The sequence below is a fragment of the Nannospalax galili genome, unplaced genomic scaffold, assembly GCF_000622305.1.
Source record: "Nannospalax galili isolate Female #2095 unplaced genomic scaffold, S.galili_v1.0 scaffold18, whole genome shotgun sequence".
Lineage (NCBI taxonomy): Eukaryota > Metazoa > Chordata > Mammalia > Rodentia > Spalacidae > Nannospalax > Nannospalax galili.
Genome location: NW_008346548.1, coordinates 9,324,460 through 9,338,625, shown reverse-complemented (window position 1 = coordinate 9,338,625; position 14,166 = coordinate 9,324,460). Strand labels below are relative to the sequence as shown.

General features: G+C 43.5%; 1 protein-coding gene across 1 annotated transcript in view; it reads right to left on the bottom strand.

Annotated features, from left to right (window-relative positions):
* Casr (calcium sensing receptor) overlaps positions 1 to 13,619 on the bottom strand; it is an 86,501-nt gene extending 72,882 nt beyond the window's left edge. Inside the window, exon 1 of the mRNA XM_008842932.2 lies at positions 13,471 to 13,619. The gene's annotated coding sequence lies outside the window, so the exon portion shown is untranslated. The remainder of the gene's footprint in view (positions 1 to 13,470) is intronic.
* Positions 13,620 to 14,166: the final 547 nt, after the last annotated feature.

Sequence of the window (14,166 nt, the reverse complement as noted above, 5' to 3'; positions counted from 1 at the left end):
GTGGTTTTCAAAGACCTTCCCAGAGCTGAGGAAGAAAGGTGATGAAATGGGCAGAGAAGGAGATGAGTCAAAGATATATGGTGGTTGGGAGGTTGAGGTGGGCAGGAAATCAAGGTAGGTAAGGGCAAAGGGGCAAGACTAATGCAAGCCTTCATTAAGAAAACAAAAAAAATCATTAAAGACACCAAGAAGCTAGAATTCACGTAAAATGGGAACTCTGGTAAATAACAATGGGCAAAAAGCTACAATTTTTTCTTGATTTAGTTTTTTGTCTTTCTGTTTGGTTTTGTTTGTTTGTTGTTACAGTGCCTAGATTTGTATCTAAGACTACCCTGGGGTTCATTAAGTAGATCAGGCAGCCCTCAAACTCAAGATCCTCTGTCTCAGCCTCCGGATTGCTGGGATTACATGTATATACCACTATGTCTGACTTAAGAACTGTAATGGGGATTTCCTTCAGTGTGAGGATAAAGAAAAATAGCTAATACTCCAAAGGAAAAGGTAAGGGCTGCTAGGGTCCAGTAAATCAGGTCAAGAGGGAATTGGAAAGTTTAGCTCAGGAAAATAATTTTGATCAAGAAAGTTATGAATTTCCCTTCTGAGCCACACAAGGGTACACAGTGCCAGATAAGAGCTCAGTTTTGTGCAAATATTTTTAGCATAAATGATTATTTCCCAAGCCTTGCCCACTAGGGAGGTGGCAAAAAGAACAATGGTTAGTATGAAATGCCAACAGAGAAAGCCAGGTATGATGCTGCACACCTTTAATCCCAGCTCTCTGAGGCAGAGGCAGAGGCAGAGGCAGGCAGATCTCTGTGAAATGGAGGCCAGCCTGGTCTACATAGTAAGTTCCAGTTCTGCTGGGGCTACAGGGAAACCCTGTCTCAAAAAACCAAACCAAACCAAACCAAACCAAAACAAAACAAAAACGACAAACAACAACAACAAAACAACAGAGGACATGATCAAGATGGAGTTCTCAAACATGCTAAATTGAATGATTACCTGCTCTGATGGTTAAGTTCTGAGGATCTAGTGTGAGACAGCTGACAGACCCTGCTACATAGTTGAATTTGTTATGAGAGTGGCACTTAAATGTTTTCCCCACAAATGATGACTATGGTATCATGGTATGCTCACTGACTTGGCTGTGTTTCTTGATTGATCTCAATATATATGTTTATTAAATCATCACATTGTGAAACTTCTACTTACACAGTTTGTCAAATGTATCTCCATAAGACTGGGAGAAGTGCTAACATGCAGGCATTTTCCTATTAAAATCAGTAATTAAAAAGAAATAAAAAAAAACTAAATGCTAATGAAAAGTTATAGCAATAAAATAAAAATTATTAGCTTTACTTTAACTCCTAATCGCAAGCTCTTCACATTGGTGGTTTGTACATTGTACCTAAATTTCTCTAGCCCTATCATACCCCTTCAAATCTGTTTACTGTATCTGCTTTTAGAAAAAAAAATCTAAAATCCCATTATTTATTTTTAAAAGGTATTTTCACTAATTATTTGAGAATTTCATGTACTGTATTTTGATCATATTCACCCCTCCCCCAACTCCTTCCGGATCCATCCCAACTCCCTACCCACCCAGCTTCATGTTTTTTTTTCTCCCCATTGAGTCCAATTTGTATTGCCCAAATACTCTTGAATGTGGAGCCTGCCCTAGAGTATGGTTGACCTACCAGGGGTCACACCTTAAAGAAGACTGACTCTCCCTCTCCCAGCAGCTACCAAATGCCAATAGCTCCTCAGCTAGGGCTAGGATTTCATGCCCACCTCCCTGCTCCATGCTGGGATTTAGTTTGGCTTTAATTTGAGTGGATCTTTTGCATGCTGTCACAATTGCTGTGAGTTCACATGTGCTGTTTGGAAAACGCTGTTTCTTTGTAGTCATCCACCACCAAAGATCATATAACACACCAAAGGAGAGCATCAAGACCACCACACAGATGGCTCATAAGTGTGGATTGAAACCAGCCTTCTGAACAGAACAAATTAAATCTAAAGTGACGTAGGAGTATAAGCATCCAGTTTCTGCCTTCGTGATGAATATAGCACAGTCACACCAGCAGCACTAAGTAGGTGGAGAGGAAGTGAAGGGATGTAATAAGTCTCACCATTGCTATAAGGCACAACTGCTTTGTAGACTATTAAAAGGAAATAATGATGAGTTTTGGGAAAACTGTAAAAGGAATATTATAAGCCCTCAGATGTATGAGTTAGGCACTGCTCTAGTGGGTTGAACACGGAGGGAGGTAGAGAAGGAAGGAAGTGGGGAGAGTGGAGAGTAGGGGAAAGAAAGAAAGAAAGAAGAGGTCAGGGAGGGTGGGAAGGTAGAAAATAAACAACCTAAATGAATGAGTCTGCCATGCTGGCTCCCAGGCCTCACTGGGGGAAGAGGCTGCGCAGATGCACAAGTTAGGGACGGGAAGGCGAGAATTGTTCTGTAAATGATAATAAAGATGTAGGGGAAACTGAGAAGCACCATAATGAAAATGGAATTTGAATACAGAGAAGGGAGGAAGGGTGTTCTAGAGACCCTAAGAGGAATCAAATGTTGTAAGACATTGCAGACAGATACCTCTCTGCTGGGTGCAGTGTCACATGGAAAAGTTGCTTCTCACAACACTGTAGAACAAGAAGGCAAAAACCAACAATCCAAACATGGCTGGATGCAGAGGAGATAAACAATAGCAATATCTGGTCTACATTTTGACTTCTTTGTGTGGCTTGACTGTACCAAGACAGGAAGGTGGGCAGGGAGGAAGAGGGAGAAGAGGAGGACGTGAGGGCTGGGGGTGACGTGGTTCCTCCAAGGGGAATCTGCAGATGCAGGAGAAGAGCCCCACCATGAAGAAGCTCTAAATCCAATTAAGATGACAGAGTCCCTCATTATGAAAAACACACATATGATAAATTGCTATGAAGGAAACAGTGCAGCTGGCGTGGATAGAAAGCAGGTGTCGCTTAAAAAGCTTCCTTGCTGAAGAAGGCTTGAGTTGGTCTCTGGGCTGATGATTCAGGAAGAAGAGGTTCCAGACTGTGAGCTCAGTAGGAAGGAAAGAGCCAGGCAGAGTTTGGAAAGCATGCAGACTGTATACATGGAGAAAGTACCACCAGCTGAAAGAGGCAGAACAGTAAAAGAGAAGGACCTTAGGCTTTGAGGCCAGGAAGCCTGGTTTCCACTGCCTGCATGTGGGAAGGCCCAGGATCCCAGTCTCAGTTTAATGACTTCCCTTCAGGGTACTGAGGGGATGAAAAAAAAATAACATGAAAAATGTAACAGTTACTAATATACAGTAAATGGCAGTCTTAGAAATAAAAGCACAGGATAGAAATTAGAAGAGAGGAAAATAACATCAAAAAATTGAAATTTCCAGGAATGAGAGGGTTGAAATAACCAAGGGACAACTTTAATGCTGATAAGAGTTGAAGATGGGGTAGATAGAGCAGGGCTGTAAAAGGGTGGTCCAGGGAGGGACCAGCATCACCAGCTTCTCAGAGGAGTTGTTGAGCTATACTTTTACTCCACCCCAGTCTGGCTAAATCAGAATTTCTTGGGATAGATTCAGCAATCTACATGTCAGTGATAACCTCCAATGTTTAGAAAGTTTCTGAACCAAGAGATTAGTTCAAAATAGATACAGCTCCCCTTCACTTAGGCGTGATTTCAAAATTAATCTTCTCACATGTTTAAGAGGGTTAGTAATTTATAGACAGCCTCAGAAATTCTTCATGGAAAGTGAGAGTATGGAAGAGTCAAGGCTGATTACAGCTGCTGAATGTAGTCATAGTGAGTCAACCATATTGAGTTTTTTAAGTTTTAGAGGATTCTGAAGTTGTAGACCTATGCTGATCCATTTAACTTACAGAATAACCCCATGTAATGGATATTCTTAGCATGCCCAATATTTGAGCAAAGTGGGGCAGAGAGAGATTTCCATGGTTACAGGAAAATACATATCCAAGGTAGAATTTGAACTCAGGGGTTACACCAGAATGCATGGCTTTAGCTGCTAGCCTGTGCTCATTCACACCTACCATAATGTGTTCTTTAGTGCTGGACACACAGGTTATCTTCAGTGGTTCATTTTAGATACACACTGTGAAGAGCACCTTTGGTCATAAGCTTTTAACAAAATATCTGATAATTTCTCTATGATAGAGTCCCAGAAATATTAGTCCCTGGTCAAAAGCCATGAATAGTTTTTTTAAAAAAACTACTAACATTTATTAATTATAAATAAATGGGTTTCATTACGTGTGCATAATGTATTTTGATTATATTCATTCCCTACTCTCCTCTTCTGTCCCTCTCCCACTCCTGCTGATTCTTCTCCTCCTCCTGACCACTTTCCTTCTACTTCCTCCTCCTCCTCCTCTTCTTCCTCCTCTTCTTCTTCCTCCTATTACTGTTATTATTATTACTATTATTATTATTATTATTTTGTGACTAAATGAGTTTCACTGGGGTTGGTTACATGAGCATGGGTGATAGTTTGTTTACAGGAGCATGGGTAACATACCAGTGGCTACACTACTGAAGAAAATGTCCCTCCCTCTCCCAATAACCTTTAACTATGTATAAATCCTTAAAAAGGAGTGGGGCTTCAGGAGTCTCTGCTTCCTCCAAGACAGGTGTGAGCATTGGTGGGCCAAATCTCCTGCAGATCTTGTGCAGATAATCACAGCTGCTGAGAGTTCCAGAGTGCAACAATCATGCGAAGTGTTCCTCACTGATTCCCTCCACCTTCCTCCAGCTTACACATTCCTTCTGTCCCCTTTTCCCTGATAGCCCCTAAGTTTGGAGGGGGTGACATAAAAGGCTATGGACAGTTTTAAGGAAGACTGTTTTTCTAGCTAATCTGTTCTGAGTTTAACCATTTTGTCCCATTTGATAAGCCTCCTAGGTGCTAATACTGCAGGTGGACACCACCTGACCTAGCCTTTTTTTTTTTTTGTCTTTTTGAAGCAGGGTCTCCTTGTAGCCCCAGCTGTCCTGGAACTCACTATGTAGACCAGGCTGGCCTTGAACTCACAGAGATCCACCTGCCTCTGCCTCCCAAGTGCTGGGACTACAGGCTTGTACCACCACGCCCAGCTGATTAGCATTATCTTTAATGTCTTAGTTTTCTTGATAAACTGGTATTTCCCTTTTAAACTGTTTATTATGGCTGGGTGTAGTGGCACATACCTTTAATCCTCACACTGGGAAGCAGATGGCTCTTTCTCAGATTGAGGTCAGCCTGGTCTACATACTGAATTCCAGGCAAGCTGGGACTACAGGGAGATTCTGTTTAAAAAACATAAAAAAAAAAGGTTTATTATTTTCACCCAAGTAAAATTAATACTCTTTTTACTCTTTCAAAATTGTATTTTATTGGAATAAGATTTAACATTAGATATACTTTTCAAAAGTATTTTATTCTTATTTACTTGACTGTTAAAAATTAGTTAATTTTGTTATTTGACATTTTCATACATGTGTACAATGCATTCTGATTACTTCCTCATTTTTTCTCCCTCTCTAGTTAAGATATTTTTGTTTCACCACCATGTACTTTTCCTTATTTGAAAACTATTATGTCCTTTGCTTACACTTTCAAAATCATGGATGTATGTAAGTGCACCCATGTGCAATGCCCTTGAAGGTTAGAAGAGAGTGTTGAATCTTCTGGAACTGGAGTTACCGATGGAGTTCGCTACCATGTGGGTGCTGGGAATCGAACCTGGGTCGTCTCAGTGAGTAGCCAGTGCTCTTAACCGCTGAGCCATCTCTCCATACCTGATTTTTTTTTTTTTTTTTTTTTTTTAGATAGGGTCTCCCAGTAGCTGCCCTTGATCTCACAGAGATCTGCCTGCCTCTGCCTCCTGAGTGCTAAATTTTATGAATTTTTTACACATTGTAGTCCCATCTGGCCTGGAACTTGCTATGTAGACCAGGCTGGCCTTGAACTCAAAAGAGATCTGCCTGTCTCTGCCTCCCGAATGCTGGGATTAAAAGCGTGCACCACCTCACCTGGCTACACACGGAAATTCTTAACCTTTTGGCCTATTGCAAACTTTTATGTTCTTTTCCTTTCTAAAAAAAGTAAGTACTTTAAATATTTAGGTAATAAAATCTATCAGCATTTTCCTTAAAAATTCTGTTACTTTCATAGTTAGAACTTCTTCATTCTCCTAAAATATTTACTGCTCTCTTCTCCAAAAGTAGAAACTTCTCAAACTTCCATATTCAAGTTTTAATTTGAATTTATAACATGATTGAGTACATCTACAGTAAGCAGTTTATTTCTTCATAGACCCACAGAAGCTTCATTTCTGAATGTGAACATCCTTAGTGTTCCATGAAACCCAAGGAAGATGGAGAGGCAACCGGGTGTGGGGAGAGCAGAGGACTAGGTCTGCATGGCACCAGCCAGTCAGGCTTTGGTAAGCTACTCTATCTATCAGGGCCCTGTGTCCTATTCTGTAAAATGAAGATGATGATGCTTTTCCTGTCCAGGCTCGTGGAACACTGATGTTCTGATGACCAATGAGTTAATAGGGTGCTCTTTCAATACTGGCTGCTCTAAAAGTCTGCATATTGAGATCTAATCCTTTGCAAGTCATTGATTCATTTGCTCTCTCATTGATTCCTGTGGCTCTTCCAAGGCACAGGATACTTTGCTGGATCCTGGGGCTTCAGTGTTCAACAAGACTTTCTTTCTGTGCTTTGGAATCTGAACAATGTGCTCTTAAATTTTTTTTTTAAAGATTTATTTTTACTTTATGCATATGAGTGTTTTGCCTGAATATGTGAAGTGTACCATGTACATGTAGTGCCCATGGAGGCCAAAAGAGGGCATTGGATCCCCTGGAATTGGAATTATAGATGGTTGTGAGCTGCTGCTGAATGGGTGCTAGGAGCCAAACTTGGGTCCTCTGGAAGAGCAGTAAGTGCTTTTAACCACTGAGTCATCTCTCTAGCCCTCCTGTAAGTCTTTTAACAACCAGTGTCCTGGGTCATATTAATAAACTGTGTTTATAGGGAAGGAAAAAGGGGCACAGAAGTTAAACAACTGTAACTGAGCTGTTGAACTTGAATGCAAGCCCAAGCAGTGTACTTCAAGCCTAGTCCTTTGAACTCTGTACCACACTGCCTCTTAAAAGAGGAGGGTGAAAACTGACTGAATAAACCACACACATTTTTGGAACATTTGTCATTTTTGGAGTGTAAAGAGGCCACCTGGTCCCCTAGCCACTGCTTTTTTCCCACCAGCAAACATCACAAAGGGGCTCCTGGGGGCAATGGTTTTGGGCATAGGCAGAGTAGAGCCAGATCCTGATTGGAAAGAATTCATGATTTTGTGGACTGGGCAGTCTGATATCATGTTCCAGAACTGGGGGGGAGGCTCCCTTGGCCCTACTCCCACTGTCCCAAAGCAGTCAGTGCCCACTCCCTTCTCTTCCTATCCACCCTCTCCTACAAAGCCTCTTTCAGGACAGCACCAACTCCACGTGTGACATACAGAACAGATGAACTAAACTAAAGACTCGTGTGACACTTTTTAGAAAGATAATATGAGGACTACGAAGAGTCTTTCCACCATTAACTTCTAGTAAGAGGAGGAAAACCAAATAGTTCCCAGTAACGGGGAGCCGTAACAGTATCCTTGAATTTGTGTGTTTTTCTTTCTGTGGAAACATTATCAGGAAGGATGTTAGTCATGGGCTGGACCAACAGAAAACACAGAGGGAAGAAGTCAAATGACTTGCTTTCCTCTTTGGTAGTGATTTTGCTTGGTGTGTGAAGGACTTGTTGACAGAAGAGTAGCTAAAATTAGTCTCCTCTCTGCAGGCATCAGATTACCTTTGCTTCCCTCATCCCTGATAAGCACTGGAGGAAAACAGGTTTCTACCCTGGTTCCCAGGGGAAAAATCAATTATGGATGTGAAACACATAAAAGCAAATTAATTTAGGTTATTCAACCCAAGAAATCTTCACTCTTCCTGCTTTTTCAGGGAATGGAAAGTCCGCAGGGACTAGGTGAGCTGAATGGTATGGGCCAGATAAACACTTAGCCATACAACAGACATTATGTTGAGCCCTTTCCATATATAGGACATTAATGTCCCACATCCGGGGCCAGGAAGATGGCTCAGCAGGTGAAAGTGCTTGCCACACAGGCCTGATGACCTGAGTTCTCTCCTGGAACATAAGTAAACGGCTGGATGTTGTGGTGGGGCCCATCGGTAAACCCAGCATTCCTATGGTGAGACAGGAGGTGTAAGCAGGAGAAATCATGGGAAGCTAGAAAGCCAGCTAGTCTGGAGTAGCAGAGCAGCAGCAACAAAAGAAACCCTGACTCAACAGGGTGGGAGGTGAGACTGGACTCCTGAAAGTTGTCTTCTGACCTCCGCGCCAGCGTGGCACATGTGCCAGAACTATCTGTCTCTGTCTCTCTCTCTGTCTCTCTCTCTGTCTCTCTCTCTGTCTCTCTCTGTCTCTCTGTGTCTCTCTCTCTCTCTCTCTCTCTCTCACACACACACACACACACACACACACCAAAATAAAAAAATATTTAAATTTATAAAACCCTACATCCAGCCTTTAGCTTTACACATACCGAAGGGATGTCCACCAGTACAAACAGATTCAGATGGATTCATGTCACAGACATGGAGAATCAATCCATTTATTTATTCACTTTTACTTGGCTTTCTGAGATGGTATTACCGTGTAGCTCAGGTTGACCTTCAATTCATGATCCACTATACCTGGTGAAGAAATTAGTTGGGGGACGATAGGGGGAGGACTCTGTACTGGGAATTGAACCCAGTGCCTCATGCATCCTAGGCAAGTACTCTAGCACTGAGCCACACCTCCAGCCCAAACTAGACTCTATGGCAGAGGCTGACTTTAGTTTTCTTCATCTTTATTTGACCTCCTCACTCAGTTGGCCCTCAGCATGCCTTTAATCAGCTAGTTTCATTATTTATTTATGAACATTGTCTCATACTGAAGTCCACGTTAGCCTGGAACTCACTATGTAGCCCGAGATGGCCTCCAAAAAGTGACAATCCTTTTGTTTCAGTTTCCCAAGTGCTGGGATTACAGGTGTGACCACACCCAGTCATTGCTTACTGGATTATGGGGGCACTTAAGAAAAAAGGGAGAAAAATATCAGGTTAGTGTGTAAGAGCTATATCAGGCAAGACTGAGGGTTAACTGTGCTTCATGTCAGTGACCAATAGGTGAAGTCTAATTGATCCTATTCTATGTTATACGTAGAAGTTGGCCAAGTCTTCTGAATTAGAAAGGCAGGGTTTTTTTGAACCAATTAAGAGGATCTCTGCACATAAATAGTGCCAAGATTCCTGATTCCCAGATCTGGCTGATGCCTATCTTCCCCTTTTCTATGGCAAGATGAGTTGGATGACAGAATCAAAGGATGGAAGACCAGAGTGTGCAATAAGTCACGGAGTCATGAAGTCTACACTGAGGAAGCATTTACCTCTTTTTCTCCATTGCCACTGCACAGCCCTCATAGTTCAGGATGTGATCATAGAATGGTTTCAGTACCTTTAATGGTCACTCCGCATGCTATAAAATGTGCCCTTTTAAACTGAGTATTCACATGTAGCCAGAATGACTGCACTCTAAACAAAAGTGTTTGCTAAATCACTTCTCTAGAGAAAACCCTAGGAACAGTACTGAAAATCGAGGCCAGTGTCAGGCACTGTACATCTCTCAGTGTGGTAGCAATCCTGGGGAGTGGCAGCACCCTCATTACCACTATTTCCTGGGGTTCCATAACATGACTGAGGAGTCTTAGCTAGAGAGTAGTAGAACCATGACTCAAACCCGGGTCTGTATGACCCCACAGTGCACACATTAACCACATTGTTGCCTGCCTCATCAACCAGTGAGGCCCTCTTTCTCCCCATGCTTCAGCACTTTGAGCCACTTATAGGTCCCAGAAGTTGACATGCCTTTGCAGACCTTGGGTTTTTGTTGGGATTGGTGTTTGGGCTTTTCTTTTGTTTTCTTCTTTTTTTTGCTCACGAATCTCACTGTTTTTTGTTTAACTGGTAGGCTATCTCATCTTCCAAGGTTCAACTCCTGTTCCTTTTCCCATGAACATTTTGCTGACCTCCCTCAATTGGTAGAATTGACCACTCTCTTCTCTTGTACACAATAATGATGCTTTCATCATAGAAAACAAAGTACTTACTACCTGAGTGTGGATCAATATGACTCCTGCTCCTAAGAGGAAGGGATGGACTCCTGAACTGCTGTGATTGTGGCTTACTAATCCATTTTAGCCACAATGTCTAGCAGGGCTCTGTGCACATAGATTTACTGCAAATATTATTAAATGAATGAAAATATTTGTTTGAACATGAATACATTGCTCCATGGAGTATCCCATGTACTACATTGTGAGTTTATATTCACTTACACCAACTGGTAGTATATATTTGTCTTTACTAAATAACTGAATATGGTTTTGAGGAGGTACATGTAGATTTACAGTAACTAAAACTTTCAATGTCTCCCTTGCCAAAAACCCCACAAGAGTTGGGGATGCAGCTCAGTGCCAGAGTATGTGATTTGTGTGTGTAAGGCCAGAGTCACGGAGTCTCAGGATAGTTGGTGGGGAGGACAGGTCAGGACAGAACAGGACATGGCCTTCCAATTAGAGCAGTAGCTAGGGATAAAGGGAAGACAGTTACAATCTACTTGCAACAGGTATTTTCACCTGGGAAGCTCTTCAGTGATAACACACATCTATACTGCGTAAGTCAAATTTGGTATCAGATTTATCTCCATATTTACCTTCTCAGAAAATGAATGATTAACAGTTGAACTGCAATACACATTTTGTTGTACACAATAATATAAAATAATAGGAATTAAGTTAATCTGAATGCGTAATTTAAAACCAAGAATTACAGCAATGGAAAACTATGACCAATTGAAGACAACACATCCATCCTGTGATAATAAAACATTCTTTCCCCAAGTGCCAGTAATACCAGCTGTGCATGGGTACATGTCGACTGGCAAATGTTCTCTGGCAGTCAGTCTTCTTGTGACCAGCGGTCAAATATAACTCCAAAATGATGCCTTTTGACTTCATCTCAAGATCAGATCAGCATCTCCACTCACCCTGAACCTCAGCTGAGGAAGATCTGCTTGAGAAAAGCCTTCCCTGATCTCTCAAGCCCATGGATGCATACCCCCAAAGAGCTTTGTGCATTTCCTATAGAGAGTTTATTTTGGTTTGCTGTCATGTAGTTGATTCTTATTTTACTAAGAGCTGCCTCCCCAAGCATCTGTAAGCACCAGGAGGTCAGGGTCCTTGCCTGGTTTTATTGTTTTGTTCCCAGGAACTGGCATGTGGCTTGTCATTCTACAACTGTTTTAAATGAAAACTGATTTTCTCCCCATCTTATGTACCCATTGCTCTGTTTAAGAATCACACACAACTTCTTATCGTTCTTGAACTTGCACCCAGCCCAGTCTTCTTCACCATTCCCTCTCCTGTCACAATGAGCATCCTTGGTTTCTTAGAAAGAGCAACTTCTAATGGCCTGAACTTTCTGACGTGTGGACTTCAGTTCAAGATGGTGCCACATGGAAAAACAATGAGGAAAATAAAGGAAAACATGGCTGGAACAGTTTTTAGGTTACTTTAAACAGTTTATGAAGCTTCTAAAGAAGCTTTAATTCAGTAACAATAAGTTCAACCACTCTGTTTTAACCTCATACAGAAATGGCTTCATTTGTTGATCCTGGAAAAGATTTGATCGTATAGATAGTTGGCAGGAAGTAGGCCACAGGTATGATCTAGCAAAACCACCCAGGGGCTGTTCCTAAATGACAGGGCCTGATCCAGGAGTCTGCACTGACTGCTTCCCAGGCTCCTCAATTTCCTCTTTTGCATCTTCCCCTCCCCTTGCCTGTCAGAAAGCCTTGCCCCCGAGCTCCAGTCACAGGGCCAGTTTAAAACATGCAACCCTAGAGGGAGAACCCCAGACATGCCACTCTGGGGACCCAGAATCTAGGTGGAAAGAGCAATGGAGGGTGAGCGGCACAATGCTGCTTTAAAATATAGGAGTCAGCCCAGTGTTAAATTCTGGGCAAGAACATTTCAGGACATGCTTAACTTCCCTCAGTACTGAACTCTGCCCTGGGAAAGTCTGGTTTAAGGGAAAGAACAAGTGAATGCAGACCTTGCCATGGACTCTTCCCTATATGCCTTTCTTTTAATCACTGAAGAATGAAGACAAGTGAATTATAATCTTCTGATCAGGCTCTCTACTCTGAGCGCGGCCTCTGGAAAAGACACTGGGGAACCCACAGGTGTTCCAAGGAGGAGCACTGGAGAATGAGGGAGGTGGCAGTGGTGGCAACATCATTTTCTTCTGGTGCTTTCACTAGTCAGGAAGGAATTAGATAAAGAAACAGAATAAGGAAATGGCTCATACTTTAAATCCCAGGACTTGGGAGGCAGAAGCAGGCAGGTCTCTGTGAATTTTGAGGCCAGCTTGGTCTACATAGCAAGTTCCAGGTCAGCCAGGGCTACATAGTGAGACCCTATCGTTTTACTTTTTTAAAGTTTCTGTTATGCCAATCGGAGTGTCATCAAATAAATAAATAAATAAATAAATAAATAAATAAATAAATAAATAAACAAACCCCCAAACCCCATCCCCCAAACCAAACAAAACCCTACAAAAACCAAAAGCAAAAAACCAAACAACAACAAAACAGAAAAACAAAAAATGAGGGTGCATATGGGTGAAAAGAAGGGAGGCTGGAATAGATAGGTGCTAATACAGGCAGCATCTCTAGGATGCATTTATATTATTTAGTATTTTAAAACCTTATGCACATCAATAAAACTACAATGTCAAAATAATAAGAATGAAGAACCCCATAATTCTCATCCCACTCAAGGAATGTGGAGGCTGGTAACCTGGCCTGGAGATTGACACCAGGCAGGCATCCCAAAGCAGTTGGTGGCTTAGACCAGGAATCCTGAAAGAGGCACTCGGCACAGACGTGCCAGGACCACTCTGTTAGCCTTCCTTCTGTACACATGCACTCCCAGGAAAGCTACTCTATATTCTTGTTGACACACGGAAAGAAAAGTTCTTTCTGACCATGTCATAGGGAGAAATGGAACAAAGGCACAAGACACAACCCTCAGCCTTCTTAGTGCGAACTCCCATTTATCCTCCCGGTCGCCCGGGCCTTCCTTTACCCGGCATCCCGGAACAGCGGGGTGGATGGGCAGCGCGTGGTCCAGTTCCCTAAGCCCCGAGCGCCCAGCGCTCCGAAGTCTGAGCTGCTGCAGCGCGCGGCTCCTTCGTCCCTGAGCACAGGTCCTCAGACTCCAGAGAACCCACTCGGATACTTGGGTGCGTGGGGTCTGCCCTCTTCGCGTCCCTCGGTCCTACCTGGCGTCCTTGTCCTGGCTCCTCCGCGCAAGGGCACTTGCGGGTCCTCGGCTGTGGGTCTCCGCGAGGATGGACGCGGTGCTCAGGATGCCGGGGCCGCCCTGCTGGTGATGTCAAGTTCACGATCCTGGAGTGGTGCACTTCTACCTGAAGCTCGCGGAGCTCGCCTTCGGGTCCCGCCACCGCATACCGGTCCCCGCAGACCCTCTGGCAGCCGCCGCGACCCGGCCCGGAGCTCCGCCCCTCGCCTGCTCCCCGCCCCGGGCCCAGTGAGCCCCTTGGAGCGCACTTTTGGCTGCGCCCTGATCCCTGCCTGGAGCGGCCAGGGCTCCCTCACAGTCTCCCTAACCACCTGAAGCTGAGCAGGGCGCTGTGGGCACGATGTCCTTCCCCAGAGGCCACCTGTCGGGTCTGGTCCCTGGGGGACCCGCGCTCAAGTCCTCCAGTCTGTGATGTGGATCCTGCTCCTGCGGTCCGGTTGACCTCCTCTCCACTCCCCCAGGAGATAGAAAGAAGCTTACAACGCCATCACCATCCTCTGCCCCGGAGGATGGGATACTTTTTTTTCACAATGTAATATTCGTGCCCAAACTCTTGGCAGTATGGCGTAAGCCAGGCATACAAACAGCTCCCTCCTTTCACTCTCCGAGGGACAGGGCAAGCATTGCCAGCTGTCCCACCAGTGGCCGCCGGCCC